This window comes from Peromyscus maniculatus, chromosome 6 (genome assembly GCF_049852395.1).
Source record: "Peromyscus maniculatus bairdii isolate BWxNUB_F1_BW_parent chromosome 6, HU_Pman_BW_mat_3.1, whole genome shotgun sequence".
Classification (NCBI taxonomy): Eukaryota; Metazoa; Chordata; class Mammalia; order Rodentia; family Cricetidae; genus Peromyscus; species Peromyscus maniculatus.
In genome coordinates this window covers 113,646,367-113,663,834 of record NC_134857.1, presented here as the reverse complement: position 1 = coordinate 113,663,834, position 17,468 = coordinate 113,646,367, and the positions used below count along the sequence as shown (strand labels likewise).

General features: G+C 37.5%; 1 pseudogene; it reads left to right on the top strand.

Annotated features, from left to right (window-relative positions):
- The first annotated feature begins 1,942 nt into the window (after positions 1 to 1,942).
- On the top strand, positions 1,943 to 2,948 carry LOC102926251 (small ribosomal subunit protein uS5 pseudogene; annotated as a pseudogene).
- The last annotated feature ends 14,520 nt before the right edge of the window (positions 2,949 to 17,468 follow it).

Below are 17,468 nucleotides of genomic sequence, written 5' to 3'. Positions count from 1 at the left end.
AAGAAAGAGAAATTTTATAGTCAGGATTATGAAGAAAACAGAGAAGCCAAAGCTATAGAAGAGCTCTGGGACCTACAAAGTAGCTCATTAACTTAAAAAACAGCCCCCTTTATCTCAGAGGGGCTTATCTGAGCACATTTTTTTATAACTGAAAAAGTGCATAGGAAAGGTAATTACTTAAATAGATTCTTCAGCCTAATGCTGGTGAAATAATATAATATTCTATGTGGTGTAGGGATACATCACAAAATTAAATATTAAATTAACTATTAAAATTTTATAAAGGATATAAAATACAAACAAAATTGAAGGACATACAAATGAGAGTGAATATTTACTAAATTAGATCACAAAAAGGTAAATAACCTTACTGTATGAGGAGACTATACATATTGATAAGAACAACAGCAACCCTTTAGGAGAATATGCAAAGGAAATACATATTTCACAAAAGAGTTCACAAAAGAAAGGAAAAGCTGATTAACATATTGAAAACATGTTTAACCACCAGTAATCAAGGGCATGAGAAGTGAATTATGAGGTATACTTTTTACCTATCAAATAAGCAAACATTTATACAACATTAATAATATGCTGGTAGTAGTGAGAAATTTAACATTGACACATTGCCAATGAGTTTGTAAATTGATAGACTCACTCTGGAAAGCAGCTAGGCACTAATATCTATAGGCTTTAGAATGCTTATGGATTGGCCAAGAAATCCTCTCTACTATAACCTTAATGAATAGAAATGAAAATGCAGATTTATATCAATATGTGTTAGACTTAATCACAATTATTTGTTTTTATGTGCTACCTTTCATACTTATTCACTTCAATGTCTCCAAGGTTCAAACAGTTATTAATGTAGAAGACGAACAAATGAAAAGGTTTTGGAGAACTGGTTGATATAGGTGAGTGGAGAAAGCACTTGTTGTACAAGTGTGAGGACTTTAGTTTGAATGTCTGGAACTTACATAAAAACTGGGTGCTGTAAAGAGTCTCTGTAACTTCAGCCCCCCTGTGAAGAAATGAGGAGAGGCAGGAAGTACCTAGGCCAGCTAGCTGGTACACAGCATCAAACACCAAAGTGACCAGATTCAAACAAGGTGGAAATTGAGGACCAGTGCCTAAGGTTGTCCTCTGAGCTCTGCAAGTGTACTGTGGCCCAAGTGTACTCAGACTCACACATAAAAATACACACGCACATGGCATATACACAAAAGATGTTTTTAAGGCCTTTGATAAAATTTTGTTGAATGAACAAAGGAACAAATGAAGATACTGCCAAAGTATTATTTAAAATAAGAGTTAAAAGATCTGATGAATAATTTAGCTATAGTCCATTAATACAATTATATACACTAAAAAACATTTAAATGATGTTTTATGAAAATTTTGATGGTATGAAGAACTGCATAAAAGTAAGATTTAGTGAAAATTAGAATACATCACTCCATATATATATATATATAGTGTTATATCATAAGTATAAGATACTAAAATATACATAGATATATAAAGATGTGAAGAAACTTGGTATATAAATATTGTTCCAATTTGGTCAAATGCTAGCTATATCTATGGTCAATTTTGCATGAAAAAACTTCTGAACGACTTTGACTTTCTTCTTTATGCTTTTCAGTATTTTCCACATGTTTATATGATTACAATAAGTACCTTTCTATCATAAACATATTTTTAGAATTTATTTTTGGATTACCTGTAATATAGTATTAAAGTGATTCAGCTAATTTAACAGAATGTTTGGAATTATAATTTTTCTATGAACATTTAAAAAGTGTTAATTAATGAAGATAATAGCCATTTAAATGACCTTTGTTGGGTTTATGCTGGAAATTATGGATAAAAAGGGCAGAGAAAACACTACTATGTTAGGCTTTGGAGCAGATGTAAAAGCTGTGTAAGAATAAAGGGTTGACTTCTTCTTCTTCGGGAAGACACCAAATGGCGGACGATGCCGGTGCAGCGGGAGGGCCTGGAGGACCCGGGGGCCCAGGACTAGGAGGCCGCGGCGGCTTCCGCGGAGGATTTGGCAGCGGTCTTAGGGGCCTTGGTCGTGGTCGGGGCCGTGGCCGTGGTCGAGGCCGAGGGGTTCGTGGAGGTAAAGCTGAAGACAAGGAGTGGATCCCCGTCACCAAGCTGGGCCACCTGGTTAAGGACATGAAGATCAAGTCCCTTGAGGAGATCTACCTGTTCTCCCTTCCCATTAAGGAATCCGAGATCATTGACTTTTTCCTGGGCGCATCCCTAAAGGATGAGGTTCTAAAGATCATGCCAGTGCAGAAGCAGACTCGGGCTGGCCAGCGGACCAGATTCAAGGCTTTTGTCGCTATTGGGGACTACAATGGTCATGTTGGTCTTGGTGTGAAGTGCTCCAAGGAAGTAGCCACTGCCATCCGAGGGACCATCATCTTGGCCAAGCTGTCCATTGTCCCTGTGCGGAGAGGCTACTGGGGGAACAAGATTGGCAAGCCCCACACTGTCCCGTGCAAAGTGACAGGCCACTGTGGCTCTGTGTTGGTGCGTCTCATCCCTGCCCCCAGGGGCACTGGCATCGTCTCTGCTCCTGTGCCTAAGAAGTTACTGATGATGGCCGGTATTGATGACTGCTACACGTCAGCCAGGGGCTGCACTGCCACCCTGGGCAACTTTGCCAAGGCCACCTTTGATGCCATCTCCAAGACCTACAGCTACCTGACCCCCGACCTCTGGAAAGAGACTGTGTTCACCAAATCTCCTCATCAGGAATTCACTGACCATCTTGTGAAAACCCACACCCGAGTGTCTGTTCAGAGAACCCAGGCTCCAGCTGTGGCCACCACATAAGGGTTTTTATACAAGAAAAATAAAGTGAGTTAAATCTGTAAAAAAAAAAAAAAAAAAAAAAAAAAAAAAAAAAAAAAAAAAAAAAAAAAAAGAATAAAGGGTTGAAAGGGCTTCATTCTTTCTTTCTTTTTTTTTTTTGTTTTTTTTTTTTTGTTTTTTTTTTTGTTTGTTTGTTTTTCGAGGCAGGCTTTCTCTGTGTAGCTTTGCACCTTTCCTGGAACTCACTTTGTAGACCAGGCTGGCCTTGAACTCAGCAATCCTCCTGCCTCTGCCTCCCGAGTGCTAGGATTAAAGGCATGCGCCACCACCGCCCAGCATGGGCTTCATTCTTAATGAGATAAACTGTCTAACAACAACAACAACAACAACAAAAACCAATTCTACTCTTAATTTGTTTGCTGTAATACATATACGACCAAAACTTTGGGTAGGAATGAGTTTATTTCAGCTTACAGGTTGCTGTCATTGAGAGCAGTCAGGGCAGGGACTCAAAGCAGCAACTTGAGGGGAGAAACTATGGAGGAATGCTGCTTGCTAGCTTATTGTCTGGCCCACTCACAGACTTATGCTCAGCTTGTTTCCTTACATGATCCTACCTGCATAGGGATGGTATTGCCCATGGTGGGCTGAGCCCTTCCACATTGATCAGTCAAAACAAGCTGTCATCTATACAGACATAGACCAATATGATCTGGCAATCCCCCAATTGAGACTCCCTTACATGACTCTAAGCTGTGACAAGTTGACAGCTGAAGCTAGCTAGGACAATATGCATTTGATGCATATTGATTCACTTTCCTTATTATAGTCTGAATAATCTGTCTGCTTCCAACTCAGCATTAGACACTCAATAGCATCGTGGATGTCCTTCCTTTCTCTCTCACCTTCCCTCACTGATATTTTCCAACTGGGTCTTTACCAAATGTATTAGTTAGTTTCTCCTTGCTATGACAAAAATATACCACCAAAACAACTTGAGGAAAAGGATTTCTTTTTTTTTTTTTTTAATTCAACTTGAGGGTATAATCCATCATGATGGGTGTCATGGTTAGTTCTAACTGTCAACTTGAAAGAATCTAAAATCACTGGAGAAGAGAGTCTCAATGAGGGATTATCTAGATCAGGTTGGCCTGTGGCATGTTTTGGGGAGATTGCCTTGATTGTGTGAATTGAAATAGGAAGACTGCCATTGTGAGTGGAACCATTCCCTGGGCTTGGGTCTTCCTGTAAGCTAAGAGAGGAGCCTGAGCACAAGGAGGCATGCATGCATTCATTCTCTCTCAGTTCTTGAATGTGGATACACTGTGACTAGTTCTAGCAAGCTTCTGCACCTGTGACATTCCCCATTAGGACAACTGCAGCCCGGTGCTTCTACAACAAAACCTTTCTCCCCTAATTTGCTTTCTGTAAGGGTATTACCATAGCAACAGAAATTAAACTAAAACAGCGGGGAGGGTATAGCAGTGGGGACATGAGGCAGATGTTCACAATGCATCCAGGCAGGAAGCAGAGAAAAGTAACTGCTGATGCTCAGGTCATTTTCTCCTTTATATTTAGTTTGGGACCCCATCCCATAGGATCGAGCCTCCCACATTCAGGAAGAGTCTTCATTTCTCAATTAAACCCTTCAGAAAACATCTCATAAACACACCCATGATATGAAAACACACACCTAAATCCAGTCACATTGTGTATTGCAGTTGTTTATAGGCTTGCTGTATATTGTTCTAACTATGGTGAATATTCTTTCTATTCCTTCTTTTTCTGGGCTTTTATCGTGATGAGCATTGTCAAGAGCTTTTCCTGCTACTGAGATAATCATTTGATTTCTGTCCTTATGTATGTTTAGCGCTATATTTTACTTATTGACTTTGTATATTGAACCATCCTTGTATCCCAGGAATAAAATGTACTGTTATGGTGTTTTAATGAGTTTTTGAGTTTGGTTTGTGGGTATTTTTGAGGAATTTTTTGTTTGTTTGTATTATGTTCCTCAGGAACACTGGTCTATAGGTTGTGTGTTTGTTTTGGTTTTTGCGGCAGGTTCTCGCTGTTTGTCTATGCTATCCTAGAACTCACAATGTGACTGAATCTGACTATCCCACCAAAAGTTTTGAAAGAAGTCATGAACATTTTCTTTCAAACCATAAATGCTATATTAAATGGATTTTTTTTTCTGATCAGCAAAGCCTGCTGCCACTGAGTTACACTCTCAACTCTAATTTTGCAAATTTTTGTGTGTAGTTATCTATTTTGGGGAATCCTAGCTTCATAGAATGAATTTTTCTTATGCTTTCTATTTTCAAATTGTTTACAGAACATGGGTGTTACCTCTTCCTGAAAGGTCTGGTAGAATTTGACAGTGAATCTAACCAGCCCTGCCCTGGCCTTTTCTTTATTGAGAGATTCTTTTTACACATTTTTTAGGTCACATACAAAGTCATAAGGATTTTCAAACACTTTTTTTTTCCTTTGGTTTTTTGAGACAGGGTTTCTCTGTGTAGGTTTGCACCTTTCCTGGAACTCACTCTGTAGCCCAGGATGGCCTCAAATTCACAGAGATCTGCCTGCCTCTGCCTCACAAGTACTAAAGACGTGCGCCACCACTGCCCAGCTCAAACACTATTTTAATTGATTCTTCTCCTTCCACCCATGTATTTCCCCATTTTCCTTTTCTGTCCATGTCATATGTGTCCTCCATCCCCCCTTCACCTGTCTTTGTAGATCTTTCTACCTCCCTTATTCTCCTTCCTAGGCTTTTAGGCATCACCCACATTTATTCCCATTTTCAAATACACACACACATTACCAGTGATTATCCACATATGAGAGAATGTCAATGACGTCACCCTGTGTACCATCTCCCTTGCCTGAAAGTGTTTTACAATATAACATTTCAAAGTATTTACAGAAGTTCCTCTGGATTTAACTGGTATCTGTTTCACTGGAGTCTAAAAGAGGAACTCTCTTGCATTTTTTTATCTTAAAAATTTAATTTGGTTTACTCTCTTTTGAAAGATCTGAGCTAAGGGTTTGTCAATATTATGTGTTATTTAAAAGAATCAACTCTTTGACTCTATGTAATACTATTATTTGGGTTCCCATTTCATTAATTTCTGCTCTGGTGTTTGTTTTTATTTCTGTCTACTGATTTTGAGTTTGGCTTGTTCTTATTCTTCTGTCTTTAGGTATACCATAATATTAAGTATTTGATGTCTCCTTATGGTTTTACCGTAAACATTCATAGCAATATAAACTCTCCTCTTAGAATTATCTTTGCTGTATCAAAAGGGTTCTTGCAGCTTGGTGGTGGTTTGAAAGAAAATGGTCCCCAGAGAGAGTAGCACTATCAGGAGGTGTGGCCTTGTTGGAAGAAGTGTGTCACTGTGGGGGCCAGCATTAAAGTCTCCTAAGCACAAGGTAAACCCACTGTCACAGTTCACTTTCTGTTGCCTGTGGATCAAGATGTAGAACTCTCAGCTCCTTCTCCAGCACCATGCCTGCCTGCATGCACCATGCATCCTGCCAATGATGATAATGAACTAAGCCTCTGAAAATGTAAGCCAGCCCCAATTAAATGTTTTCCTTTCTAAGAGCTGCCATGGTCATGGTTTTGTTGTTGTTGTTTTCCACAACAACAGAAACCCTAAGACAATTTGATTCTGGGAATTTTTAAATTTTCTCTCTGATTTCTTTAATAGCCATTCAAGAATGTATTGAGCATTCAATCTCTATGTATTTGTACAATTTCTATGATTTCTCCTGCTATTTGTCCTACTCTGGTCTGGCAAGCTATGAGAGCCTGTTTTGACTCACTTCTTGTTTCAGTTCCAACATTCCTTTGGGGATTTCTTCCTTCAGAATTCTACTGTCCTTGCTAACTGTCTTGGTGACTTCCTTCTCTGGGTTCTTTACTGACTTCCTTGGTTCACTTATCTGTTTTTATATCACCTCTGAAGTAACTGATCCTTTTTATATATAAACTTTTGAACTCTTTACTTAATATTTAACTATTTCAGTATCTTTTTCAGCAATTTCAGCAATTTAGGAGTTATGGCCTTTTGGAATGGTCATGATATTGCCTTGCTTTGTCATGTTTCTGTGTGGCAAATAATATATCTGAGCTAAGTGTGGTGCTCATGTCTTTAATCCCAGCATTCAGGAGCAAAGGCAGGCAAATCTCTGTGAGTTCAAGGCCAGCCTGGTCTACACAGGGAGTTCTAGGAGAACCAAGGCTATGTAGAGAAGCCCTGTCTCAAAATAAAACAAAACAAAACTAAACTACAACAAAAAAGGTACATCTGTTAGTTGCAGTGTCTTCTGGTTTTCTTCTAATGCTCATCCCATACCTCTGGGTTTGTTTCCTGGTTCATTCAAAGAGGAGAAAACCATGGTCTGTAACATCAATGCCATACAGAACAAGATGTGTAAGTACACTTGAAACTGATTAAAACTATATTATGCCACCAATGTTCCTAGGACAAAATATGGCAAAAATTAATTTTGAATATGCTATGAAGTTGAACTATGAACTATTTATGATATATATGGAAATAGAAAACAAATGAAATATAAGAAGGAGGAAAGGAGGGGAATACAGAAGGAAAGGTAAGTTAAATAAAAACTAGGAGAAATGTTACAAGGAATAGAACAATGACTTAAAAAGTTGCCTTAACAAAAATTCCATTAACAACTTCAGATAAAATACTAAAAGGGTAGTAAAAGATAAAAACAGGCAAGCTTTGTAAAGTAAGATAGAAATACACTACTAAAAGCATAACCAGGGACCAGAGAAATGGCTCAGTGGTTAAAAGCTTATTCCTCTTGCAGAGAACTTGGATTCAGATCCCAGAACCCACATGTTAGCTCACAACCGTTTGTAACACCAGTTCCAGGGGATGCAATGCTCTCTTCCATCTTCTGCAGGTGCCAGGAATGTTCATGGTGCCATACATACATGCAGATGAAACACTTATACATGTAAAACAAAATACCTAAATAAATATTTTTAAAAACTATTAAAAACACGTTTAAGAAGAATGAGGAAATATTGGGAATAAATAGAAAATTTATGTCACCTTTTTTTTCTTGATCCTCTAAAATTGAGTCTGTCAGTAGGTAGGAGATGAATCACATAAATTTAGAGACTATTTTCTTCCGCTTCCTTATTCTGGTGCTGAGCCTGTACTAGAAGGGTGTCAGATACCTGCAGAACTGCCTGAACTTCAGCAGCTTCGCTTCTTTATGTACCATGGACCATTGCTAGAAACTCATAGTTTGCAGTTTGTGACCTGGGAAGACTCTCCCACACTCTTGAGGCTTCCAGGTTTGTACAACCTGATTTTTGTCAGGGGTCCATCCTACATATGTTGAGAGTAAGGTATGTAATCAAACTGTCCATCTATCATTCCGTTCTGCACTCCTGAAACTCCTTGCGCTTTAAATATCCTGCTGGAGGAATCATGCTGAAAATGCTGGAGGTAGTCATCTATGATATCAAAACTAACTCTATCTATCTATCTATCTATCTATCTATCTATCTATCTATCTATCTATCTATCTGTCTGTCCGCCCGTCCGTTCATCTGTCTGTCTGTCTGTCTGTCTATCTATCTCTATCTCTCAGTTAACTAACAACACATAGAGGACTCTAAAGGTTGATCTACTTGCTGACATCAGACTTGGGGCTATCAGATTCTAAAGTTATTTTCAAGTAATGTCATTTCCTAGCCACTGAAAGTGGGGCTGCCTCACCATGTGCACTTTATAGTTTGTCAAGCATCCTGTCACCTAAACTTTTCAGGTTGTCACTGTCTGTTCTCCCACTCCCATGACTGCCTCTCAGTGTTGGTCCTTAAGGGATTATGGATTTATCACTGTTCCTTGCTCTCCGATCCCCAGGTTAGCCATGTTTTTAACAATAGGCGAATTATGAGATGGCATCTGGACTTTGAAACATGGGAATGAACAAATGGATTCATCACTCTGGAAAAGGCACTATCTTACCAACCCCTGAACTGGATTTGGGCTTACGATGATTGTGGCTTGTCCTGTTGGGATTGCCAATTTTTTTCCCACCAGATTTCACCCAGATTATCTTTCAGATTTTCCTCCTGTTCCTAGGGAGCTATGCAGATGGAGCCCTGACTGCCTACTTCTTTTTGCCCAGTTCTCCTATTTCTCCACTGTGATTTCCAATGTCCTTCCTCTTTCTCTTGGTAAGTATCTATTTTGTGATCCTTACTCTTCTCTGTATCACATGGAAGCAGCTTCTAATCCACATCTTACCCAGAAGTAAGGATGATTTTCTTAATCACAAAAGTAGATTATGCAAATGGAGATTATGATTATCAATAGACATTTTTGCCTGAAGTGTCTGACACACCAAGTACATTCAACTAAGTAAATCTCATAAGTAGGTGTATCTGCATAAAGTTTGATATCCTGAAAACACAAAAACTTATAAAGAATGCAGAGTTAAAGCAGCCAAATGTGGAGTGGAGGGTAAGTGGAATGATATTATCATACCCACATAGAAAAAGAGAGAAGGAGAGAAAGAGAGAAGAGAGTGGGTGATTAAGCTTCATTACCAACTTGACAATGGGATTGAATGGAATTAAAAAACTTTCACCCCCAAAAAGGAAAAAATCAGAATGAAGAGATAGCCTACAGAAGAAAAAATATCTGTACTACCTATATACTTGTATCTGGATTAATATCTAGAATCCATAAAGAACTTCAAAACTAACCACCAAAAATCATTGAATTGGAAAATGGGAAAATAAGTTAGATAATTCTACAAAAGAAGTACAAATGACCAATAAATGTTGTAAACAAAAAGGTTCAGTGGCTTTAGCCTTTAGAAAATGCAAATTAAATCTATACTGGGGTTTTATTTCATCTGAGTCAAGATGGCTATCATCAAAAAAATTAAAGAATAGCATTTGCTCATAAGAATATATGAAGAGGCACATTTATATACTTCCATTGCTTATGTAACTAGTTCAGCTATTCTATAAATAGATAAGGACATTAAAAAAATAAAAACCTGAAAATAGAACTTCCAAATGATTAAGTTATATCTTGAGAATACACCCATAAGAATCTAAGTCATCATTCCATAGCAATAACTCCATATTCATAACCTATTGTTAATCTGTTCACCATAGACAAGTCATGGAAAGAGCCTAGACAACCATCAACAGACTAAAGGATAAAGAAGATATAATATACACACACATACAATGGAATTTTATTCAGCAATAAGTGAATGAGATTATAAAAATAAATAAATAGGCAGAAAGACGGCTGCACAAATTAAAAACACACACTGCTTCTGAAAAGGGCGGGAGCTTAGTATCCAGCACCTATGTCAGGCGGCCTACAACCTTCTGATGAAACTGCAGTTCTAAGGAGATTTGAAGCCTCTGGCCTTCATAGGTCCCTGTGCTCAGGTACATACACACATGCACAATCACAAGTGTACAAACATGAACACACACATGCACACACACATACACATGCAATTCAAAAAATAATCATTTCACTTACATAGAAATCAATGCAGCTACACATGTAACAAAGTAAGCTTGATTTTTAAGAAGATAAATATCAAATATTTCCTCTTCTGTGCAGGATTTAGATTTCTGTGTATAACAAAGTAGAAAGGGTGCTAAGTGGGTAAGAAGGTCTCTGAAAGGGAGAAGAATGATCCTATAATAGAGAAAATGAAATATCACATGATTTCTGTTGTATACAGAATTTGGACTACACTGTACCAATGTAAGTACATATGACATGAACACAGAAAGGAGAATAATTGGAGGAGAAAAAGACTATGGGAAAGAGAGAGTATGGAAAGCAAGGAGGGTAGCTTTGAGCAAACCTGGGATGTATATGCTTGAATGAAGATGTCAAAAAGAAGTCCATTATTTTATAGCTAATTAAAAAATTAAAAAGAAAACATGTCTTCAATTCTCCTTATGGATTCATGGAACAAGTTAAGACACCTGGGTTTGTGGTTATACATTGTACCTCCTAGGAGTGTGGCAAGAGATTATAGCAAGAAATGATGGGCAAAGGATGAGTCACTAGAGCCATTTCTCAAAGATAAAGAAGGCATCAGAACTCTAAGATTCAGGACTAAATTCGGAAGACATACTAAATTGGTCATGACTCAAGAATGGATTTTCTGTAAGAATAGAAGATGACAATTATTTGTCAATATGGTAAACAAAACCAAATAAGCATTCTACTATTGCTCATCATGAGTGACACTGTTAATGCATTACTTCCACTTAGTTCCTGTTTTACCCTTCTCCCTCTCCATATATTTTGCTGTTCATGTCAATGCTTGCACATCTTTGCATTACTTAGCATACAAATATCTTTCTTTCAGCCATGGTGTGTTGCTTTTATTTTTAAATCTTAATAAAAGCTGAAAGTTTCTTCTCGGGCTTTGCATCTACTGTGCTTCCTCTTTACTTACATTTCTTGCTCTGATTCACACCACCCTCCCTGCATTCCTACATCTTCCACATCCTTGTACTTGACTATCACATCTATATTATCCAGAGGTTCCTGCCTGTCAAAGTGCCAAAAGCCTCACATGAAAGCAACCTTCCAGGTACAGTTGTATCATCACATATTTAACACCTGCTACAAAAACATAATTCTCTAGCACTGTAGGGATGAGTTTAGTTAGTGGCCTTATTTCATGCGTAACCATGTGAGTTTGTTAGACTGTTGCTATCACAAATATCTTAGAAAACAAGTCAACCAAGCACGGTCATGGACTCAAAAGTTAGAGTGAATGGCCAGCTGGCCCCTTGTTCTCAGACAGCAGTGAGACCGAATTTGACAGTGGAAGAGCATGATGGAATATAGCCACTTATCTAGTAGCAAACAGGAAGCAGAGAGAAGGGTGGAGGAGCTAGGCACAAGTAAGCCCTTCCAGAGCATGAACCCTGTGACCTACTACCTCCAACTATACCTCCCCTGCTTTATTTGACATCCAGATAATGCCATCAGATCATAGGCCCGTCAAAAGAATGATCCACTGGCTAACAAGAATTTAACACATAAACACTTTGAGGAACACTTCTTATTCAGACCACAACAATGAATGTCATTGACATAAAATTTCTATTTGGTGAAACCTCAAGTTGTACAATAATTACAGGCATCTTCTGTCCTCTCTATAGTATTTCTCAAATACTGTTTTCAGTTCTCAAAACATGATAAATATTTCCCCTTGTTGTGTTCTGGGAGGAGGAAAATGTATCTGCTGATTTATTGTGGTCCATATTAGGAATTGAATTTTTAGCAAACTATGTTTAAATAGTTACCTGTTTGAAATGTCAGTTTGTCTTCTATTTGGAAATTTTATCTCTTTATTAAATTCCATTTTCATATCTTGAATTGCTTTCATTCAACTGTGTTTTGACTGTCTTCATTCATGCATGTATTCATACCCTATTTTAATTACTTGTCCATATTTATAATTGCTATTTTGAAAACATTGTCTTATGCATTATATAAGCTGTCTTTCTCATAAACATTACTAAGGGAGTACTAATGTTTGGAGAAGACACATTGTCTTGGTTATTTGTGTTTTAGGGATAGAACCATGGCATCTAGAGTTAGGTCATGTTGGTGATGGTGGTTTTTTTGTTTTTGTTTTTTGGAATGACATCTGGCCTCATAGTTGTTGAGAGGATATTTGGAACTCCGTTTTCTGTTACACCCAACTTGTCGAGTTATAAACAAGCCGAATGGTATTTGAATGTCCAGTCTTGCAGCAATTCAGTGTTGATGTGCTAAAGGAGTATCAGAATGATCCTAACTCAACTAAGGTAATTTGCAGCTTCTGAGCTCAGGAGAAGGCTTCAGGTAGAAATAGAAAATTCTCACTGCCCATCCTCATAAGGCTGTTGAAGGCTTAGTGGGTTCTCTCGAAAATCTTTGGCCAGCAGAAGTTGGCAGCACAGAAGGGCTGAGAAGTGCTACTGGAGGTAGGTATACAGGACTTTGGTCCTTAGGAATCAAGGGGTTGAGTGGCAATTGATTCCTAGTGGAGGTTCATTGCCTGGAGATAGCATGGGCAGGACATGCAGCCCACAGGCCACAATGGAGTCTAATTACTAAAAATGTAACAGTCAAACAACTGAATGGTCTGTGGCAGAGGTCTTAGAGAAGTTAGCAGTGGTCTTGGAGGGACATAAGCTCTAGAAATCCATACAGAAGAAGCTAACTTGGACTTATTGGCATGATTTTGATAAGGATGTGATTAAGTTTTGGAAAATACATACTTGACTTAAGTATCAATTGTCAAGAATCAGTAAAAGAGTTAGATATCCCACATTTGATTTTTGCTAATAGAGTATATTTGATGAAATGCCCAGTTTTTGTACACCAGTGACTAAAGTGGGTATCTACTTTTGGAGATTGATCAATGAAGGTAGGCAGAGAAATTGGGATAGTAGGAAGACATTCAGTCTGAAAATAATTTCTCTTGACTAACAGGACACTTGTTGAAATACTTATGAACACATTTCCCTGTTTCTCAGTGAAAATAATTGGGTTGGTCTTCCTATTGTTTTTCTCTGAAATCAGAGCAAGTTTATCAAGCTAAGAAGTCAAATGCCCATGGTAAAGAAATACAATATATAGGGTAGAATATCTTGAGGAGTCACCTGTTCTTGACAGTAAGGACTTTTCAACCTAGGAATCAAGCCAATGAGCTTTCCAACAAAGTATTTTATTTGTTGTACAAAGACTACAGATAGCCGAAGATATTCCTGGTACTAATATATTTTGACAAAACTTAAAGTTTGCTATTCAACAATAGTTAGGGACAATCTTGAGATACAAGCTGTGTTACATTTTAATAGGTTGCACAACAAAAACCAGGAAGCAGTCTCAGGTAATCAAGATAAACACTTATCAAGGATATATGGTTCTTAGAAATGGACTAGTTCTCAAGAGACTTTCAAAAACTTAAGTAAAGCCAGTTTCAATTATTCATATGAGTGGAGAAGGATTAATACTTAAGGTGAATGTTAATGATTGGGAGATATACAAAATTAGAAATGTATTGACTTCTTAATTCGCTCATGAATGCAAACAAGAACCTGAGGAGTTTGTTTCTTCTGATAAACAATGCTGATTATAATATTACTGGTAATTTTCAAATGTCTGTTTCACTTGGATGTTAAATGTCAACTTTTTTCCTTATATATTTACATCCATATACCTATGTAGGTATCATCACTGTAAATTTGATATTTACCAGGAGAGTTTCCTAGAATATTTTTTTCTGAATTACATAACAGTTCAAAGATGGAAATATTCTTTTATTCAAATCCTCTCTTACCCTTCTTTCCCCTTGAAATAATCAAAAAGTTCATTATTTATTACAACAAACTTCAAATCAGGATAAAATAGCATTGAATAAATGGTATATGTTTATTTTTATAGAGCAAACTTCAAAAACATAGTTCAGGTTTGGGCCAATATTTAATTCATGTTGCTATTGGCTTATTCATATATGAAAGTAATAGTCTGTTGGCTACACAATAATGTAAAAACATTAACTACTACTATTATTACTGATAACTAACACTTGAAGATTTAGCTTATGCCAGGCACTGTTTTAATCACTCTACATGTTCCAATTGTCTTAAATAGTGAGGAGCAGTATAATCCACAATTTTTATATGAAACATTTTAATATATTAAAGTGCAAAGTGATTCATAACAAGCACATTACTCAGTAGAATATGGTTAGAGATTTCATGCAAACTAGGGGACTCGAGCTTCATACTTTTAACCTTGGTAGCATCACATATAAAGAAAATATGGTACAGATACAATGCTTAAAATTAAATAAGTACTCAAAGAACAAGCTCCGTTGCACTTGCTTGTGGACATGGTGACATCTATATTCATAGGATCAGCTAATATAATAGGCTAGGGAAGTATCTCCATCTAACAATCTCTCTTGTCTCCTACAGTGGTCAAACATTGCCCTGGGTATTGTAGATGCAGTAATGACTGTAAAGAAGGTTTGGGTTCATGAGTCTAAAACTGCAGTTTGAAGAGGAACAAATAAATTCAACGGATATTCTCTGAAGAGTATTAAGAGCTATGAGGAGACTAGAAAAGAAATGTTATAGCACCGGGGAGAAAACTGCTTATACAAGTAGCTAGTGATGCCAGGCCTCTCTGTGAAGGCAGCACTTGGGTCATGGCTAGATGATAAGGTGACAGCAGTAGGAGCCTGTCAGGTCCAAGTGTGTGAGCAGGGACAGGAACGACAGCAAATGCCTGGGTCACCATTTAGCCTGTTTCTGGACAAGGACACTGGCTAGTGTGGCCAGGATAGAAACAGTGGCTGGAGTAGATGACTTAGAAGGTTGTGGGCAAGAAAATGACTTTGCACTTGATATTTTATGCCAAAGAGAATGCTAAGAGGGGTTTAGGCTGATACTGCATGATCTGTTTTAGGTTTGGAAAAGATATGCCCCTGGCTGCCCTATGAAGCATGAGTTGGAGAAGAACACAGAGTGGAAGAAGAGAAAGGGTTGATGGAAGATTCTCAGAATAGTTGCCATGAGTGCTGGTTGTATTTCGGTCAAAAGTGTATGTTGAGGGAAGTAAAAACCAAAATGCATTGTAGAAGCATGGTCAAAGAGATTTGCTTCTTAATCATGTCTTTAAAAGGTTTCTGTGTAATTTTTACCCACTGACCCTTCTGCTTCTCTAAGGATTTGCAAATTAGATTTAGTTACTTTCAGATAATGAAAACAAACACGAGTGATATTCTCTCCAGCTGTTTTCTGATGTTTTCTCACAGTTCTGAATATCCTGGTCATGATCCACTGGTTGCCATCTTTTTGGCCATGTCTCTATTTAAGAAGTGAATGGAGCCTTCCAGGTGGTCCCTGCAACCACAAAGTGAATGAGGCTATTTCCTTGAGAGAATTCTTTCTTGTCATATTTCTTTAATGCATCCTAATTCACTCAAATTTCACACTAAGTGAAGAAAGGTGGGAAGACACAGTGTGAAGGGTCAGTATCAAGATTATCACCTGCCCTTTGTTGAAGAATATCTGTGGAAGTAATTTACTTACATAAATAGACCTGGGTAGAGCATGGTTTTCTTCACAGATGATCATTGTAAAATAAGGTGTTAAATTGATAAATAAAGATGATGTTAAAAAATAATCATCTGAGGCTGAAGCTCAATTGAGGCAAAGAGAACAGATCGAGAAACAAGATCAGTTAGCAAGATCCCTTAAAGCATCCCATTCATGAAATTTTGCAATTGAAGTGGAAAATCCAGGTGAACAGAAAGCAGTTATTTGAAGTGGAAAAAAATGGTCAACATGACTTTGGAGTAAAGTTCTCTGGACTCCTTAAGAAACTTAATTGGTTGGTCATCTTGTTTTGTATCAATCACAAATACTACTCCATGAACCAAATATTAATCAACCACTACAGAGGAAATATCATGACTATGTTTTAGCTAATTTGTTTCCTTATCAGCTATTTCTGTTCTATGGCTTCACAGGGCATAAGATCAGTCTATTAACTCTGCAGCAGCCCAAGGGTGTGAGGATTTGTGGCATATTAAAACTGTCTCCTAAATGCCAGGTCTAATTTTCTATCTATTTTCTATTTCATTTTTATTACACCAGGCAGAATATTGCCTTATTCTGTGAATGAACCTCTAAAATTAGGAGAAAACTATGAGGTGGCATAGGAGGATTTTTTTGAAGAGGAAATTAGCTTAATGCTTATGATGAAAAATGTCATATACGATGGATGAAAATATATCGCTCAATTGACTCTCCACACTCAAGAATAGGGGCAGCATCCACACAAATATCTTCTCAATGAAAAGAAAGAGGAAGGCCGGGCGGTGGTGGCACATGCCTTTAATCCCAGCACTTGGGAGGCAGAGGGAGGTGGATCTCTGTGAGTTCGAGGCCAGCCTGGTCTACAAAGCAAGTTCCAGGAAAGGGGCAAAGCTACACAGAGAAACCCTATCTCAAAAAACCAAAGAGAGAGCGAGAGAGCAAGAGAGCGAGAGAGAGAGAGAGAGAGAGAGAGAGAGAGAGAGAGAGAGAGAGAGAGAGAGAGAGAGAGAACAATAATATTTAACTTTCATATTTCTTATGATTCATGCTGAAAATGTTGAATTAGGCAAAAAAAAAAAAAGAAATGGCTTCCAGAATAATTATTTGGGAGACAAAATAAATAGTCATGGTTTAGGACATAGAATATAACACAGAAATTAAAGACAATGTATCATTAATAAGAATCAAAACAATTTAGTCACCAGAAAAATGCAAGAAAATTTATGTTGAGCTTCTATATCATCCCAAGCAGAATGGCTGCTTTCACCAAATTAGACTGAATAAATATTGGTGAGGCTCTAGAGAAAAAAAAAAATATATATATATATAATATATATATATATATATATATATATATATATACTGTTTATGGATCATGGAAGTACTTTAAAATCCTAAAAATGGAACTTCTCTATGATCCAGCTCTACCACTCTTGAAAATATTCTCCAAGGAAATAAGGCAATAGAAATTGTTTCA